Source organism: Sinocyclocheilus grahami, unplaced genomic scaffold (assembly GCF_001515645.1).
Source record: "Sinocyclocheilus grahami isolate Dianchi unplaced genomic scaffold, SAMN03320097.WGS_v1.1 scaffold512.1, whole genome shotgun sequence".
Taxonomy (NCBI): domain Eukaryota; kingdom Metazoa; phylum Chordata; class Actinopteri; order Cypriniformes; family Cyprinidae; genus Sinocyclocheilus; species Sinocyclocheilus grahami.
The window spans coordinates 601,919-619,460 of record NW_015505691.1 but is presented as its reverse complement, the minus strand read 5'-3'; the positions used below and the strand labels follow the sequence as shown (position 1 = coordinate 619,460).

Genomic DNA, 17,542 nt, shown 5'->3' with positions numbered 1-17,542 from the left:
GTGCTCTTTTTGAGTGGTTTAAAACCCCGGTTCCGCCTTGGGCACCACTCCTCCTATGTATCCTCTGGATACCTACTTAACAGGGTGTTGCTACTAAGGGTCTGTTGAGACAGTTCCTTCAGCACATACAAAGAGAAACATGCGGTAGCCCCTGTGTGACAGGCCAAGACTAGTATGATTCTAGGCTCTTGGTCGTATTCCCTTAAAGGAATTTATTTCTGATTCCAAGCCTTGAGCTCTACCCCGGGCCCAGGAGTCTGGCCCTAACAGGTAAGTATTTTGGGGTATGTAGCCTAGGCCTTTGGCCATAGGGAATAACGTCACTGACAGCCGTCTAACGTCCCTGGGGCGACTCCCATAGCAATATGGTAGAGTTGGTACTTAGTGCTCGCCATGGTTCTGGCTTGCACTCCCCTCAGCATGGTGGTGTGGGCATACCGTTCCCTATAGCGACCCCTATAGGACGCAGTTCGAAGTTCCCATGAAAGGGAACCATGGTTACATAAGTAACCTGAGACATGATGCATCATGTAATAGCAGTATTTTTTTATCAAGAGGTAGCTTACTGTGATTTAAGCCAAAATGCAATTAATTTATCGTGGTAGCACTTTTGAAATATAATCTTATTTAGCCTAATAATCTAATAATTAAAAAAATCTTCCACAGAAAAATCTTAATGAAAGCATTTGAAGATCACGAAAGAAGAATTGTAGCAGTTTTCACCTAATTCAGGTACCTGTACTAAACAATTGAGTCAAAAGTTCAGGTTTTGCTTTCGATTTGTTACCTGCTTAGATTGAAGTGCTGATTAATACAGAAACCCTGCTTTGTCTTGGAAATAATTGAACAACATGTTTTTAATATGCTTAAACTAATGTAAAAAATGTATATGCTTTTTGATTTTCTTTTCAACAGAAGCACGAACTTGAGGGCCACACACACCAAATTATGAAGATTTTAGTGATTCACAATACCACAGCCGAGGAGGACCCATCAGATGTGTGGGGTGTTGTTGAGGGCAACAAAGTCCTTACTGGATGTGGAAACAAAACCACAGCATGCATTCTGTTGATGGGGTTGATGTATGCCCTCAACCTGGAATACCCGAAAACCCCTAAATACACTTTTGACATGTTCCAAAAACTTTTTTTGGAACTTGATGCAACAAAACCACTCAAAAAGGTTCAAAGCCTCAAGTGCAAATTAATGGAATAGACTGTTCCATCCCATGGAGACCTGTTTTTTTGTTTGTTTTTTTGCATTAGAAATTGTTAGTGATTTAGCCATGATTCCTGTTTTTGGGGAGAATTCTATTGTTTCCCAGTTTTCGGTTTCACTTTCAAGTCATGGCCTTCCATTCCCTCTGCAGCGGTGTTCAAAGACAGTTTACAGACTTATGGCTGCAGTCTGTGTCTGCTGTGAAAGTAGGCAAGTGCGGATGTGTGAACAGAGTGAGGTTCTTTGTGCATGACATCAAAGACCATAATTACTAAGAGTCTCAGACCATTATCAGAATGACTGCAGAAATACAACTTGATCAACAGTGATCTTTGTCTGTTTTTGAAGTTTTTAAGAAGTTGTTAGTGATTTGTTGTCATTTGAAATTAAACTGTTCTTTTGTACCTTTATGCATTAAGGATAGCATTAGGGATAGTTCACCCAAAAATGAAAATTATGTAATCATGTTGTTACCCTCATGTTGTTCAAACCCTGTATAAGTTTCTTTGTTCTGTTGAATACAAAAAGGTATTTTAAAGAACAGTTGATGGGCCCCATTAACTTTCATATTATTTTTTCCCCTATATAATGGACGTCAATGGCTACCGTCAACTTTTTGATTGGTAACATTCTTTAAAATACCTTCTTTTGTGTTCATCAGAATAGAAGAATTCAGAAGGGTGAGTAAATGATTACATAATTTTTATTTTTGGGTGAACTATCCCTTTAAGTATTGTTTTAAAAATAATTAAATGTTTCAGCTATTAAAATAGTTAAGTTTTGTATGAAATGGCAAAGTGATTGTATTTCGTTTCGTTATTTTATTAAGTTAATTTAGAAAAATGTTTGGAGCATTTATTATTTGTTAAATGTAAGTTTTTGTTTTTTAAAGTAATGACCAAGCAGCCAGCGGCAGACAGTGATCATGACTTGTCTAAAAGTCTAAGTTTTGTATGAAATGGCAAAGTGATTGTATTTCGTTTCGTTATTTTATTAAGTTAATTTAGAAAAATGTTTGGAGCATTTATTATTTGTTAAATGTAAGTTTTTGTTTTTTAAAGTAATGACCAAGCAGCCAGCGGCAGACAGTGATCATGACTTGTCTAAAAGTCGTATAATCTATAGTTATAAAGCAGCTCCACAATGTTAGTTTAAATGCTTAACCTAGATAAATGTGCGCTGACGCATATCCAATTGTTTGTGCGGAGAGTGGAAGCTGAAGCGCGCTTTACAGGACATGGAGGCGCCAGCGCGATCACTTGCATTGAAAACATTTCAAAATACGCCGTAATTTTTGCTCAATAAGGTTAGAGTAATACATTGTTCTGAACTGTAAAGGGTCTACTGTAATTTGTGTGCACTCACAATATCAACAAAACATGCTTTTATAAAATAAAATAAAAAAAAACACGGATGCGCTTTCTGCAGTTTCATTTTTGAGCAGGAGCGCTTCTGATAAACCAAAACACAGCGAATACTTGCCTCACTGACTTGATAAATATATCTATAGAAAGCTTGGAATTACTACTTGAATTACTAACGAATAACGAAATAATTCAAATCGAAAACAAAAACTCTTTTCATTATAAAATCCCTGAAGATGCATTTCTCTCTAAAGGTGCATCCAATGAGGAGATGGCGACTCAGAATCATCATCAAATGCATGAATGATCCAAAATGCAGCTTTTCCCGAAGCATCGGGAACTTTTAGTAACACCCCACGCTCCAACTTCTCCCTGATGCTCTGCACGATCAACTGTCCCCTGTATGCTAACACGTGTGTGTATGTGTTGCGTATTGCGTAGGCAAAGTATAATATTTATAATATAATCAATATAACAATATTTCATTCAGTAGCCTGTGTGCACTCTGTGCGTATATGGGCACAATAAAAGGAGAGAGGCTAAATGAGCCCCGAGTCAGACCTGAGCCTGATCTGTAACAAAAAAAATAAAAATGGCCCGAGCCCGGCCCGAATGGACTCAAGGTGTCGGACCCCGACGGGCTTGCAGACTCCCGGGGACAGGATCGAGGACGCAAGTCCGGTAATTCTGCAAAGAGCAGCATACTTGATAACATCAGTCAGCTTGCATTGGCTACTGCCATTTTCCTCACTGTATTTACAATACGACAAAATATGATATCAAACACCACCGCCTCTTTCGTTTTCATTTAAACATATTAATAGCCGCATAAATGTAGTTCAGGGAACATTTATACATTATAATGAAACAATGTTATATCAAACAGTATTGCCTCTTTTCATTTTCATATTAACAGATTACTAGAATAAAGACCAAAGATTATGTTACGAATGAACACAAGTAGGCAACAGGCAGTGGGTCCAAATGCAGTTCAAGATCCTTTAATGATAATCCACAGAAATAAGCATTCAAAATACATGATGGAATCACAAGGAGGTAACACTTATCAACAACTCACACCGACAATAGCAGACCAGGGCTTAAAATACACAAACACGGGATCAAACAGGAAATGGAACACAGCTGAACCAGGTAGACACTAATGAAAACAAAGCATGATGGGAAATGGAGTCCATGACCAGAACAGGCAGGAACATGCAAACATCGAAACAATCATTTACACGAACATATAAAAACATAAAATCGCTCAGTTCTTAATAAACTAAACAAGTTTTCCTCACATAGACCTACTTACTGCCTGCTGCTCTAAATGTCTAAGTCAGAAAACACGCAAACAGCTTCGATGAAAACAAGACAGAAACGATCGCGGTAAAGCTGGTTTTATATTGGACATTCGTTTGACATTCGGACTTTCCTTACCTTTACGTGAATAAACGCGCTAAAAGTGGCCACCTGTGCATAGATATAATGGTATGACGTGATACTTATGTCGGATAATGTTCTTTCTTGGTAAAACGCCTTTTAAATGTGTGTAGCTTGAAACAATGAACTCCACCGATTGAACACGTAAGGGAGTGTGGCAAAAATGCAATACTGTCTGATAGACTTTCGTATTTTGTGACTATGACGGATGAAATTTGTTTTAGACAACAATCTTGTTTTGTAATTTTTATTTTTAAAACTCCTTATTAAAAAATAATGTACATAATGTACATCATTCTTTCCTACAGTTAACACTATGGGTTTCTTGATAAGAACTATTGCTGTACATTTTTTATGTTTTTAAAATTGTACATTTTTTTTTAACACCAGGTAAGAAGATGCCCATACAATGATAAAGAGTGAATTTGACGAGTTCGGGGCAGCAATTCCCTTGACATCAATTTATTCACCAAGATGTTTGTTCCTGTTCCTGCAACCTTGAAATAATTCAAAGTAGTTTGTTTTTTATATTGTTTTTCTTAGTTTAAATATTGTAATTTCTTATTTTTTATGTTTTTTTTCAGATAAAATTGTTATTTTAAATTGTTATTTTGTATTGTAAAAAATAAAGAAGCCTATTATGTCACTAATTAAAGAAGTTTTAAGAAGACTTGAAAGTTGTCCTTTTTCTGTTTTTATCCATTTTAAGCAGCGAATTTAAGACATATATAGGGACGCAATTCTGGTCTGTCGGTGGTGGGGGGGGCAAAACTGAGTGTTGAGTAATAGTCCGTTTTATTAGGCTACCATTTTAATGTGCAACGGATGATCAAACTTAAAACAACACAAAGAACAATATTTTCAGCAAACTATTATTATTTACATAATTTAAGCAAAAAACATTTATTGGTGTTTTTTATTTTTAAATATTTTAAAATATTTATTATGTTTTAAATAGGGCTGTCAAGTGATTCTTTTTTCCATCTTATTACGTAATGTGCCCATTAATTGATGAAACTAATTTCAAATTAATTAGATTAATTAATTCACATGTATATCATGTGTCGATTAAATATAAAGTTATTATTAAAGATAATAGTTATCATTGTGTTAATTTAGAAAAAAACGCTGAATACACATTACAAAAAAAGTAGCTGAAATGTAGCTTAAGAAATAAATATTTTAATTCAACATAAAAAAATACAAATAAATAGTAAAATATGAAATGTAAAAAAAAAGAAATGGTACTCTACATATAAAACTAAACGCGCCAGTAGGTGGTGGCAAATCCCTGTCTTAAGTGAGTAATTAAATCATTTATTCAGTCGATTATTTCAAATGGCTGATTCATTCAAAAACGAAGCAAGTTGACTGCCTTTATGAATGGTTCACTGAATCATTTATTCGCTCGATTCATTTAAAAACTTGGATTCATTAATGAATCACCGCTGTGTGTTGACCTGAGACGCACAACAGTGAAACAGTGAAATTACTGAATGTGTCTCAAATTTAATTATTCAGACCTTTACCTTATCTTCATTTTTAGGTAAAAACTTTTATGTAACCTAATTTTGTCTTTCTACCAGCCAATGATTATTCTGAAAGAAAATACGCAGTGTTTGTTATCAGTGGCGGTTCTACATTGAATTACACCCTGGGCGAGACCCCCTTCGAGCATCATAGCAAAAAGGCTAACAAACTTAAGAGTTATACCCACCAATTAACATTAGCCCTTCATTGATGACATGGATACCGTAATAATCATACAGAGAGAACATAGTTGCATACCTTTATCTTTTGCTCGTTTCTCCTCTTCTTCTTTTCTTTTTTTCTAAATTGGGCACCTGATGGCTTTGACTTTTCCTGTCCATCTCTGTGTTTATTTGGCACTCGACAATCAACATATTTCCCATTCTTTCAATTGCAATGCAATAACAAAAAAACAAAAAAAATCAACAGATTTCCCATCCCCCCAACACTGTTACTCACGACCAGAAGTCAAGACTAAACCAATTCACCTTGGTGACCACGTAATCGTTTTGTATTATCTATTTTTATTAGCCATTTCACACAATTCAGAAAAACAAAAATGTGCAGGAACGATAGGCCTGTATTTATAATATTATGAATGAAATGTGCGTTATTTGGCTTCTGTGCACGGCATGCAGGGGCGCCAATTTGCCAATTCCCCACACAGTGAAATGATAGATAATAGAAAACCGCTTCGCGGCGGCGGCGCAGAGGAATTTTTTTTTTAACTGCCCCCCATGTATCATGAAAAAATGCCGCCCCGGGCAGCTGCCCGGTTCGCGCCCGTGCCAAAAACCGCTACTGTTTGTTATAGTAACATGCATCTTTCACGCACATCTGACGGACAGAACCGGTGTTCTGACGATTTGTGCTACCCTGTCAGATGTTGTTACCTCCCATTAAATATAATTCGATAGCGAAAAGTGCTACCTATCAGATTTTGCTTCCAGCATGATATTAATAAGGTGTGAAGCTTTATTAACATGTACACCTACCCCAACCCTAAACCTACCCTTACAGTAGAATAAATACAATGTTGGTAGCATAATCTGATAGGTAGCATTATTTGTCAGAACACCAGCGCTTGTATTTCAGCCAGCGGTGCTGTTAATGTTATGGTTATTTTGGCAAATAGTTAGCTCCATAAATTTAGTCTAACAGCATTAAGTTGAAGAGGGTAACTTTATCACTCGACTGAATCTACACGTGCATTTTAGGTGTTCTTGCTCCGTCCAAGCAATAAATGCACGTCTTTGAATGAGCGCTTTAGCGTATTCTTCGAATACTTTTACCTTTATAAGCAAAAATAACGGCGTATTATTAAGTTTCCATTGTTATAAAAAAAAAAGATTGCGCTGGCGCCTCCATGTCCTGCAAACCACGATTCAGCTTCCACTCTCCGCCCAAACGATTGGATATGCGCCTAACAGCGCACATTTACCAGTGTTTAAAATTATACTGTGAAATGCATTATGTGTTTTATGTCTATAGATTTTATTTTAGGTAAGTCCTGTTGATTTGAGAAGGCAAAACTGCCGCTGGCCGCTTGTTCCTTTAAACAACAAAAACTTGAATTTAACAAACATAAAATGTTCCAAACATATTCTAAATTAACTTAATAGAGAAATGAAAACAATTATGACCACTTTGCCATTAAAAATCAAAACTGAACTATTTTAATGGCTGCAACAGCAGCTGTGTATGGTGAAGAGAGAGAGAGAAAAGGCACGGCCTCCAGTCGGGCTCGGGCGACAATTCTGATAAGCTGTCGGACGAGGGCCGGGCCGCTTCAATTCGTTCCCTCCTTTCAATTAAAAGTTCTCCCCGGCTCGGCGGGCCCCCAATCTGCCCGGGCCCATATGCACCTGCATACCCAGACGCTACGCCACTGACTAAAGCCGCTTTTCCACCGAAATTATATGGAAAAATTTGTCCCAGGAACTCGGTCTAAAGTACAGAGAAGATTAGGCAAATAGTCTGGTGACGTAGGTCTGCGCGCGTTTCTCAATACCAAGTACTCAAATTTCGGACTTGCATCCTATAGAGCCCTGCACGGGCCTAAAATCTAGGCCCGAGACGCTCAGGCCCTAGCCCGGCCCGTGTCCGTGTCCGACAGCTTATCAGAATTTCTCTTCTCCCAAAACAGCTTATACTACTGTTTCAGCTATTAAAATAGTTCAGTTTTGTATGAAATGGCAAAGTGATTGTATTTCGTTTCGTTATTTTATTACGTTAATTTAGGAAAATGTTTGGAGCATTTATTATTCGTTAAATGTAAGTTTTTGTTTTTTAAAGTAATGACCAAGCGGCCAGCAGCAGACAGTGAGTTGATCATAGCCTTCTCAAATCATCACGACTTGTCTAAAATGAAATATATAGTTATAAAACAGCTCCACAATGTTAGTTTAAATGCTTAACCTAGATAAATGTGCGCTGACGCATATCCAATTGTTTGTGCGGAGAGTGGAAGCTGAAGCGCGCTTTACAGGACATGGAGGCGCCAGCGCCATCACTTGCATTGGAAACATTTCAAAATACGCCGTCATTTTTGCTCATAAAGGTTAGAGTAATACCTTGTTCTGAACTGTAAAGGGTCTACTGTAATTTGTGTGCACTCACAATATCAACAAAACATGCTTTTATAAAATAAAATAAAAAAAAACACGGATGCGCTTTCTGCAGTTTCATTTTTGAGCAGGAGCGCTTCTGATAAACCAAAACACAGCGAATACTTGCCTCACTGACTTGATAAATATATCTATAGAAAGCTTGGAATTACTACTTGAATTACTAACGAATAACGAAATAATTCAAATCGAAAACAAAAACTCTTTTCATTATAAAATCCCTGAAGATGCATTTCTCTCTAAAGGTGCATCCAATGAGGAGATGGCGACTCAGAATCATCATCAAATGCATGAATGATCCAAAATGCAGCTTTTCCCGAAGCATCGGGAACTTTTAGTAACACCCCACGCTCCAACTTCTCCCTGATGCTCTGCACGATCAACTGTCCCCTGTATGCTAACACGTGTGTGTATGTGTTGCGTATTGCGTAGGCAAAGTATAATATTTATAATATAATCAATATAACAATATTTCATTCAGTAGCCTGTGTGCACTCTGTGCGTATATGGGCACAATAAAAGGAGAGAGGCTAAATGAGCCCCGAGTCAGACCTGAGCCTGATCTGTAACAAAAAAAATAAAAATGGCCCGAGCCCGGCCCGAATGGACTCAAGGTGTCGGACCCCGACGGGCTTGCAGACTCCCGGGGACAGGATCGAGGACGCAAGTCCGGTAATTCTGCAAAGAGCAGCATACTTGATAACATCAGTCAGCTTGCATTGGCTACTGCCATTTTCCTCACTGTATTTACAATACGACAAAATATGATATCAAACACCACCGCCTCTTTCGTTTTCATTTAAACATATTAATAGCCGCATAAATGTAGTTCAGGGAATATTTATACATTATAATGAAACAATGTTATATCAAACAGTATTGCCTCTTTTCATTTTCATATTAACAGATTACTAGAATAAAGACCAAAGATTATGTTACGAATGAACACAAGTAGGCAACAGGCAGTGGGTCCAAATGCAGTTCAAGATCCTTTAATGATAATCCACAGAAATAAGCATTCAAAATACATGATGGAATCACAAGGAGGTAACACTTATCAACAACTCACACCGACAATAGCAGACCAGGGCTTAAAATACACAAACACGGGATCAAACAGGAAATGGAACACAGCTGAACCAGGTAGACACTAATGAAAACAAAGCATGATGGGAAATGGAGTCCATGACCAGAACAGGCAGGAACAGAAAACAGGAACGCCCTCTGAGGCCTCACAGTGGTGCAGGCAACCGGGCGTGACAGATTACCTGTTAGATTTACCCAAAACGAATTATATCTTATGTTTAACCACTATGGCTACTGCCATTTTCCTCACTGTATTTACAATAGGACAAAATATGATATCAAACACCACTGCCCTCTTTCGTTTTCATTTTTACACTTAAGCATATTTACACTTAAGCATAAACATATTAATAGCCGCATAGATGTAGTTCAGGGAACGTACATACATTACAATGAAACGAAATATTCTATCAAACAGTATTGCCTATTTTCATTTTAACATATTAATAGATTAATAGAATAAAGACCAAAGATTACCTGTTAGATTTACCCAAAACGAATTATATCTTATGTTTAACCACTACAGAGATATCAGAGCCAGTGGCAAATGTCAGAAGGACTAGCCAAGTTGAGGCTGCTCTCGTCGGGATACATGAGCACTGAGTGCCCGCTGATCGCGTGGAGCTCACGTCTCCGGAATCAGTGGCGCACATTTTCAAATAGGCGCTGTCTTTATAAATAAACCACAGATTTGAGTTTTAAACAACTACATTCTCGCCTGAAATACTTTTAAAACTACATTTCATGACACAATAACAGTAATATGTTGAAAATAATGTGATTAATATGGTGGTTGAAATACAATGCTGCATGAACTCAACCAATCAGCATGTTCAGCGCCCAAGTCCTGCCCCCGAAAGTTCCGGACCTTTGAAAAACTACTACCTCGCGAGCAGGGACTTTCTGAGGGGCAAATTTTTACCCAGAACTTTATTTACAGTAGATCCTGGTTCCTGCGGTGGAAACGCACCGTGTACCAAAGTCCCTAGTTCCTGGGGAAAGTTCCTGCAGTGGAAAAGAGGCTTAAGTGTAAATATGTTCAACTTTTCCATTATTTTCCTTCATTTTTATTAAAAATATAACCCATCCGATGTGATATGGGATGTGAAATAGGACAAGAATGAGTCTGGCAACAATCGCGTCAAGAGCCCAATCACACGTTGGTGGGCGGAGTTAGTGTAAATAGCTCTGACAACAAGGCGAGCTATTTGCACTTATAATAGACATTCTACTTTTTACTTTATTTTGAAATTCTAAAATCGCTATTATAAAATACAGAGTGTCTATTTACACTAAGAGCAAATAGCCCACCTTGTTGGCAGAGGCTATTTACACTAACTCCGCCCACATACGTCTGATTGGGATAGTCAACCCTGAAAAAAGACACTCATCACACGTCAGTTTCTGTCAGTAAGACGCGAGCTATTTGATGTGATCGACCTGAGTTCGAATCTGCTTTTTGTAGAACTTTTTTTCTCTCTTTTCAAATTTCATATCGCATCGGAAAGGAATTTACTTTCAATAAAAATGAAGGAAATAATAAAAAATTTGAAAATAAAGTATCGGGTAGGTGTAGGTGTAGGGAGGGCTTTATTGTCCCAATAAGGTGGCATCCATTTAATAATTTGAATTAAAATGATAATTTACACTCAATACATTATTATTGCGTACTGTTTTATAATGTACTACAATACTGAGGTGCAGATAATTGCTACTATTTGCAATAAGCAGTATAAATATCAGAAAATCTTGCTGTTTTAACATAGTGTAAATAGAATTTGCACTTGGTGTAAATAGCATATCATTAAAAATACTGCTATTTTCACTTAGTGTAAATATAATCCATCGCAATTTGCACTTAGTGTAAATAGTATCTATTGGTAAGAAAATATGCTATTTACACTTAATTACACTTAGTTATTACACAAATAACCGCTGCCATATAAAATATCAAATCATAAAGGAAACAAATTGTGTGTGTGTGTGTGTGTGTATGAAGTAAGAAAAGTCACTAAGTGCCTAGAAAAAGTAATTTTTCTTCAATTTGCAACTGAATATAGCCTATATGTTTTTAAGTGATAGTTTAGACTTGAATGATCAGGTTCTTGTAGTATCCAATTACATTAATTTTTGTGTTGAGTCGATTATACCTACTAAAAGTCTTACTGTGTTTCCAAACAACAAACCGTGGGTCACCAAAGAGCTTAAAAATATTCTTAATATGAAGAAAAAAGTATTTTTATCAGGGTCCAATGAGGAGAAAAAATTATCAATAAGGAGGTTAAAAGAACAATCAGACGTGCTAAACTAAACTACAAAAACTAAATAGAAAATAATTTTGTTCAAGGTGATGTGAGGGCTGTCTGGCGCGGGATTAAGAACATGGCGGATATTAGTATACCAAAGCAAGGAACGGTGGTAAATAAGGACATTGATGGTAATCTATTGGTCAATGACCTGAATTTGTTTTTTACACGTTTTGAGAAGCATGATACACAGTTTTTCTATCTTTGTTAACGAGTGCAGAATGTGATGACAGTAATGATCACAACGAGTTCTTTGAGTGGTGCAGAGAAGCTGAACTACAATTGAATATTACTAAAACGAAAGAAAGAAATGGTAATTGATTTGAGAAAAAATCCAGCTATCCAGTGTGTTGTGATTGGCCGAATACCTCAAGTGTGTGACGGAAATGTTATGCCCCTTGCCATATTGTGATGCCCTGTCTGGCCGGAGCGACGAGTGGGGACATAATTACGGATTATAATGACTTAAACTGTCTTTTTACGCGTTGCATTGCGCTGCGTAAACCTAAAACCATGTCTGCATTTGTGATCGGAGAAATGACAAACAACAAGTGCTATTCCTACACGGCCCAAAAAACTTGCGTTTGAATCGTCAGTGGCAAATTCTTTAAATATAAAAAAACGTACTTACAGTCTTTGAGTCAGAACAGCCGGCATTGTAGCCTACTCTCCCAGGATCAGGAAACAATCCTCCATAAAATGCGCTGCACACATCTGAATATTTGGGTTGAAGTGTTCTGGAACAGTGTTGTAAATACAACTTAACCACTGATTTCTAGTCGTGTCCTATTTTGGAAGGCCAAAGAAAGTAGTTTCACTTTCACAACGAAACAGCGTCACACACGGTGGCTAGAGTGAGCGGAGGCCGGCTTGAGTGAGCGGAGGCAGGCGAGCTTGAGAATGGCGCGGCCGGCGGATTCGACGAAGGAGTGTCCGGCGGGCTTGCAGCAACCACATGTGACGACCCCGGGCTGGACTCCGCTTCGTCCACGGTGAAAGCCAATCCGGCGATCCACAGCGCGAAGTTGATGTATTTCCTCAGCGACCAGCACAGATCAGCTCCAGGCATGACGAAGCAGATATCGTCCTCTTTTGGAAGGCCAACCAAAGTAGTTTCGCTTTCACAACGAAACAGCGCCTTCACGACATGGTGGCGGCAACAACAATACTACAGCGAGAATAAAAGTTACGCCTTCATTCTTTGCGTGAACATTTGGGTGTTGTTATGCAAATCTTCCCACATTGTGACATAGACATGTGGGGGGGCGTGTTAGAACGAGCCGTTTTAGGTAGGCGTGGTTGACTCTTAACTTTTATAAAGAATATCTCTTTGGATTTGAGACTATAGTCTTTGCAACTTTACAGATCTTCTTTATGCACCAAGAGCTTGTAACACTCCAAAGAGAAAAGAAAAATTGAAATCGCATCATATGACCCCTTTAAACAGAAAAATACTGAAAAATGACCCAGTCTATGATGTCCGTATTTGTCCTTCGAGGGAGGTCTTTCAGTGCACAAGTCCTCTTTTGATTCTAAAATGCATAGTTGGGGACTTCCGGTTATGACGTGCAGCTGATAAGTCGCTTGAATCGGGTTCGCAGCTGAATATTCGTTTAAACTCTTTCAGAAAGGCTAGAACTCATATAATAAGTGTTTGAAAACACTTTAAAGTTTGGCGGGACAAAATGCCACCCAAAGCCACCTGTTAGAAAACACTCTCTGTCTTTTGATGCCGTGCCCCTCCTTTCTGTCTCTTTCTCTCTCCTTCTCTGAATCACCCCTCCTCTATCTGTTCTCTCTCTCTCTTGTATGGTGTTTGAATGTCTCTTACGCAATATTCAAGGTAAAGGAAGTCTATTCCTTATATGGATATGTTTTTCTGTATATGTGGCAATTTTATACAAAACACATGTTCTTGGGAAAAACATCCTGTATGGGTATGTCCCCCTATCCTCATTGGTTAAGAGGGTGAAAACTCCCCTCGACATGCCTATATAAGATCTGTATTTCTGTGAATAAATTGAAGTATTGAGAATACATGGACTGTGTGTTTTCTTACTTCCCGGCCGTATTTATTTACACTTGGAGAGACTGAGAAGATTTCACGGCGGCAAAGAGATATCGAGGGACCAAATTGTTATTTTTATTAACACCACCAAACCTGCACAGCATCCGAATCCGAAGCTGATATAGATACAAAATTTATCAGGCACAATTAGAAAACTTGGGGAAACAAATTAAAATACTGGAACAGCATCTGTTTAGCAATAATGACCATGCAAAGCAGAAAGAACCTTGTTTACTAAAAGCCAAATATAATGAAATAACTAGTAGTAAAATATCTAAGAATTTAATGTGGCTAAAACAGTCCTATTATGATCAGGGGGAAAAAATCAGGAAAACTGCTAGCGTGGAGAATTAAATACAAACAGATAGAGCCATCAATTCAATTATCTTAGAAAATGGGGAGAAAACTGTAGATCCATTGGAAATAAATCATATTTTTTAAATTTAAACAATTTAGAGGGGCAAAATAATTTTCTTAATAAAATTCAATTTCCAAAATTATCAGAGGAGACAAGAAGTAATTTAGAAAAGAATCTAAGTATAGAAGAGCTCTCAGAGGCCCTACAGGACTTGAATAACGGTAAGGCCCCTGGGCCGGATGGCCTTCCGATGGAAATCTAAAACACATTTGCAGGGAAAATTCTACCACACTTACTTGAAATGTTTAAATGAATCCTTGGGAAAAGGAATATTACCCCCTTCTCTGAGATCAGCACTAATTACTCTTATATTAAAACCAGGTAAACCTCCCAATGAAAAATCATCTTATAGGCCCATATCTTTAATGTCATGTGATACTAAGATTCTTTGTAAGGCCCTAGCTAAAACAATTGAAAAGTGTATACCAAACCTTATCATGAACGATCAAAATGGGTTTGTGCTTGGAAGACAAGCCTTTCATAACATACGAAGACTCTTAAATATAGTATATAAAAAACTAAATGCCAAGGACCATGCAATTTTGTCGTTGGATGCGGAAAAAGCCTTCGACAGGATTGAATGGAGGTATCTTTTTGAGGTGCTTAAGAGATTTGGGCTGGGTGATGGGTATATTAAATGGATCAAATTACTTTACAATGATCCACAAGCAGAAATAATAACAAATAATCAAATCTCAATGCCCTTTAATCTAAGTAGAGGCACACGTCAAGGGTGCCCATTGTCCCCTTTGTTGTTTTTATTCGCAGTAGAACCCCTTGCAATATCAATTCGGAGTAGTCCAGAAATTAAAGGTATAATAATAGGTGAGAGAGAACACCGTTTATCTCTGTTTGCAGACGATATTGTCATTTTTCTTAGTAATCTAGAATATTCTATTCGAGCACTTAACACTTTATTAAGAGTATTTGGAGAGTTCTCAGGGTACAAAGTTAACAATAATAAAAGTGCTTTGCTATTATTAAATGGGGATGAAAGGAGAACAGGGTTCGTACACATTTTTACCAATACATTTCCATGACTTTTGAGACAATATTCATGACGTAAATGTTCCATTATTTTACAATAAGAATAAAAATCTGTACAAATTATCATAGCATATGTTAACTAAAATGAATGACTATTAATGCTACTCGTTTGCTTTCTTGTTTTAGTAATAACTACAAGCTGCAACTGCGCCAGACCTTACTCCACATTTCACATCACTGAATATTATCATCATTTATTTAACTGTGTGGCCAGGATGACCATTTTGGTGTCATTTTGTGTGTATTTTTGCTGCTTAAATGCAACAAGCTGCGCTTTAGAGCCCTGCATTTCAGCCCGAGCCCAACGACCCAAACTTATGTATGTACAATTTTCACGTCATAGCTCAGACACGGGCCAGGCATCAGGCTTGCTTCCTCCTTATGTTTATATTTTAGATATCCATCAATTATTATGGTGATTTATTTGGTAGCAAACTCAATACTCATATACGCACGAGCGCACTTTGGATGTGACTGCGCACCGCCTCTGGAGCACGCGAGTACCGAATTGCTTAAAAAGACGTGCAAATAAATAATACAATTTTCTGACGATGCAACAATTACCCGATTTGACCCGTGACAATTCTGTCAACTGTCCCGAAACGCGAGTGAAAGTCTTGTATCGCAGCGTGCAGCGGCTCTTGTAGCGCAGACAAGATGCGCCGATGTGAAGCCGTTTGAAGAGAAAGTCACTGGACTGGACTCTGAGTAAATAATGAGTAAATAATCAAACCTACATGCCATAGGCTATTGAATAAATGTGTGAATATCCATCATTTTAAAGTCAAAAGCTGCGGGAATGAGTAAAACTATGCGATATAGCCTATGCGCAATCCCGCACCGAAATTCAGGACCTGATTAAACACAATTCTATTATACAGAGTATAATGACTTTTCCAAAACTTTCTGGGTTTATTTATTTTTCCAAAAATTTTCCAGGCCTGGAAATTGGTGTTTTAAAATTCCATGACTTTTCCAGGTTTTTCATGACCGTACAAACCCTGGGAGAAACTCTACGAACAATAGGCAATTTTTCAATTCTCAGGAAGGGTTTACATATTTAGGAATTAAGATAGTCCCAAATATAAAAGAGATCATTTCAATTAATTATGTCCCATTGATAAAAAAAAGTAATGGATTCGTTCGAGAGATGGAATGCATTGCCAATCTCTATGATTGGAAGTATAAATATTATAAAGATGTCAATTCTACCTAAATTCTTGTATCTCTTTCAGTCAATTCCTCTTCCAGCTACATTCTTTGTAACACTCAAGAAAGTGTTCATAAGGTTTATATGGAATAACAAGTGTCCTCGGTTACGTCTGTCCCTACTTTATTTACCATACGAATGGGGAGGACTTAAAGTACCAAATATTAAACTTTATTATTGGGCAGCTCAATTATGTTCAGCTATGTATTACTTCATAGAAATAGACCCTCCTGCATGGATAGATATGGAAAAAAATGGAATTAACAATTCCATTACATATGTATCTTTATTCTTCTTCAGTTAAAATACAAAAAAAATATACACATAATCCTTTCCTTAGAAATTGTATTTGTGTATGGTATGAGGCTCATTAATTTTTAGGTGAAACAATTAAAATGTCGGGACTGTCACCAATTTGGGGTAATACAATGTTTGTGCCATGGAGAAATGATGGGGGGGTTTAAAAATTGGATGTACAAGGGAGCAAAACAAGTAAACGATTTATATAAGGATGGTAAATTGATGTCATTCCAACAATTGATGAGAGAATATGATATTCCTCAGAAACACTTCTTCAAATATCTACAAATAAGAAGTTTTATACACTCGGAAATGACAACTTATTTAGAGCCTGCTTTGTCTACTATAGAAGATCATACTTTAAAACATTTATGGGATAAAGGCAATCTATCTTTTTTTATATAATATACTTTTAGAGGGTTCAAAAGAGAGTTCGATGTCCAATTTAACTGCATGGAAAAATGACCTACACTGTAAAAAAAAATTCTGTAGATTTTACAAAATAATTTTACAGAAAAACTATTACGGCCAAAACCTATAAATTTTACAGTATAAAACTGTAATTTACAAACAAGAAAATTTGAATGTAAACCAGTAAATTCAACAATGCACACTGCTATTAAAATCAGTTTTGTACCTTGAACATACTTGACAACCACCATAATAATGCAGGTGGTAAAAGAGAAAGCCACATGAAGAATCAAAGCTCATCACAAGTAGCTTCGCCACAAGCAGAAGTATATACACTAATATATAGAAGGTGCACAGAGTCATTCATGCAAACACTAAACACCATCATGGTAACACACATGATACTTAAATAATGCATTCAACTTTCATTAAACAACAGGAGATGTAACATAAAGCCCAAATATACATAACTAATAACAAAAACTTTTTAAAAAACATGATTATTTAAACAAAA

At 37.1% G+C, this 17,542-nt stretch overlaps 1 pseudogene; it reads left to right on the top strand.

The window, feature by feature from the left end:
• The window catches only part of LOC107554737 (uncharacterized), a 5,754-nt pseudogene extending 4,531 nt beyond the window's left edge, over positions 1 to 1,223 (top strand).
• The last annotated feature ends 16,319 nt before the right edge of the window (positions 1,224 to 17,542 follow it).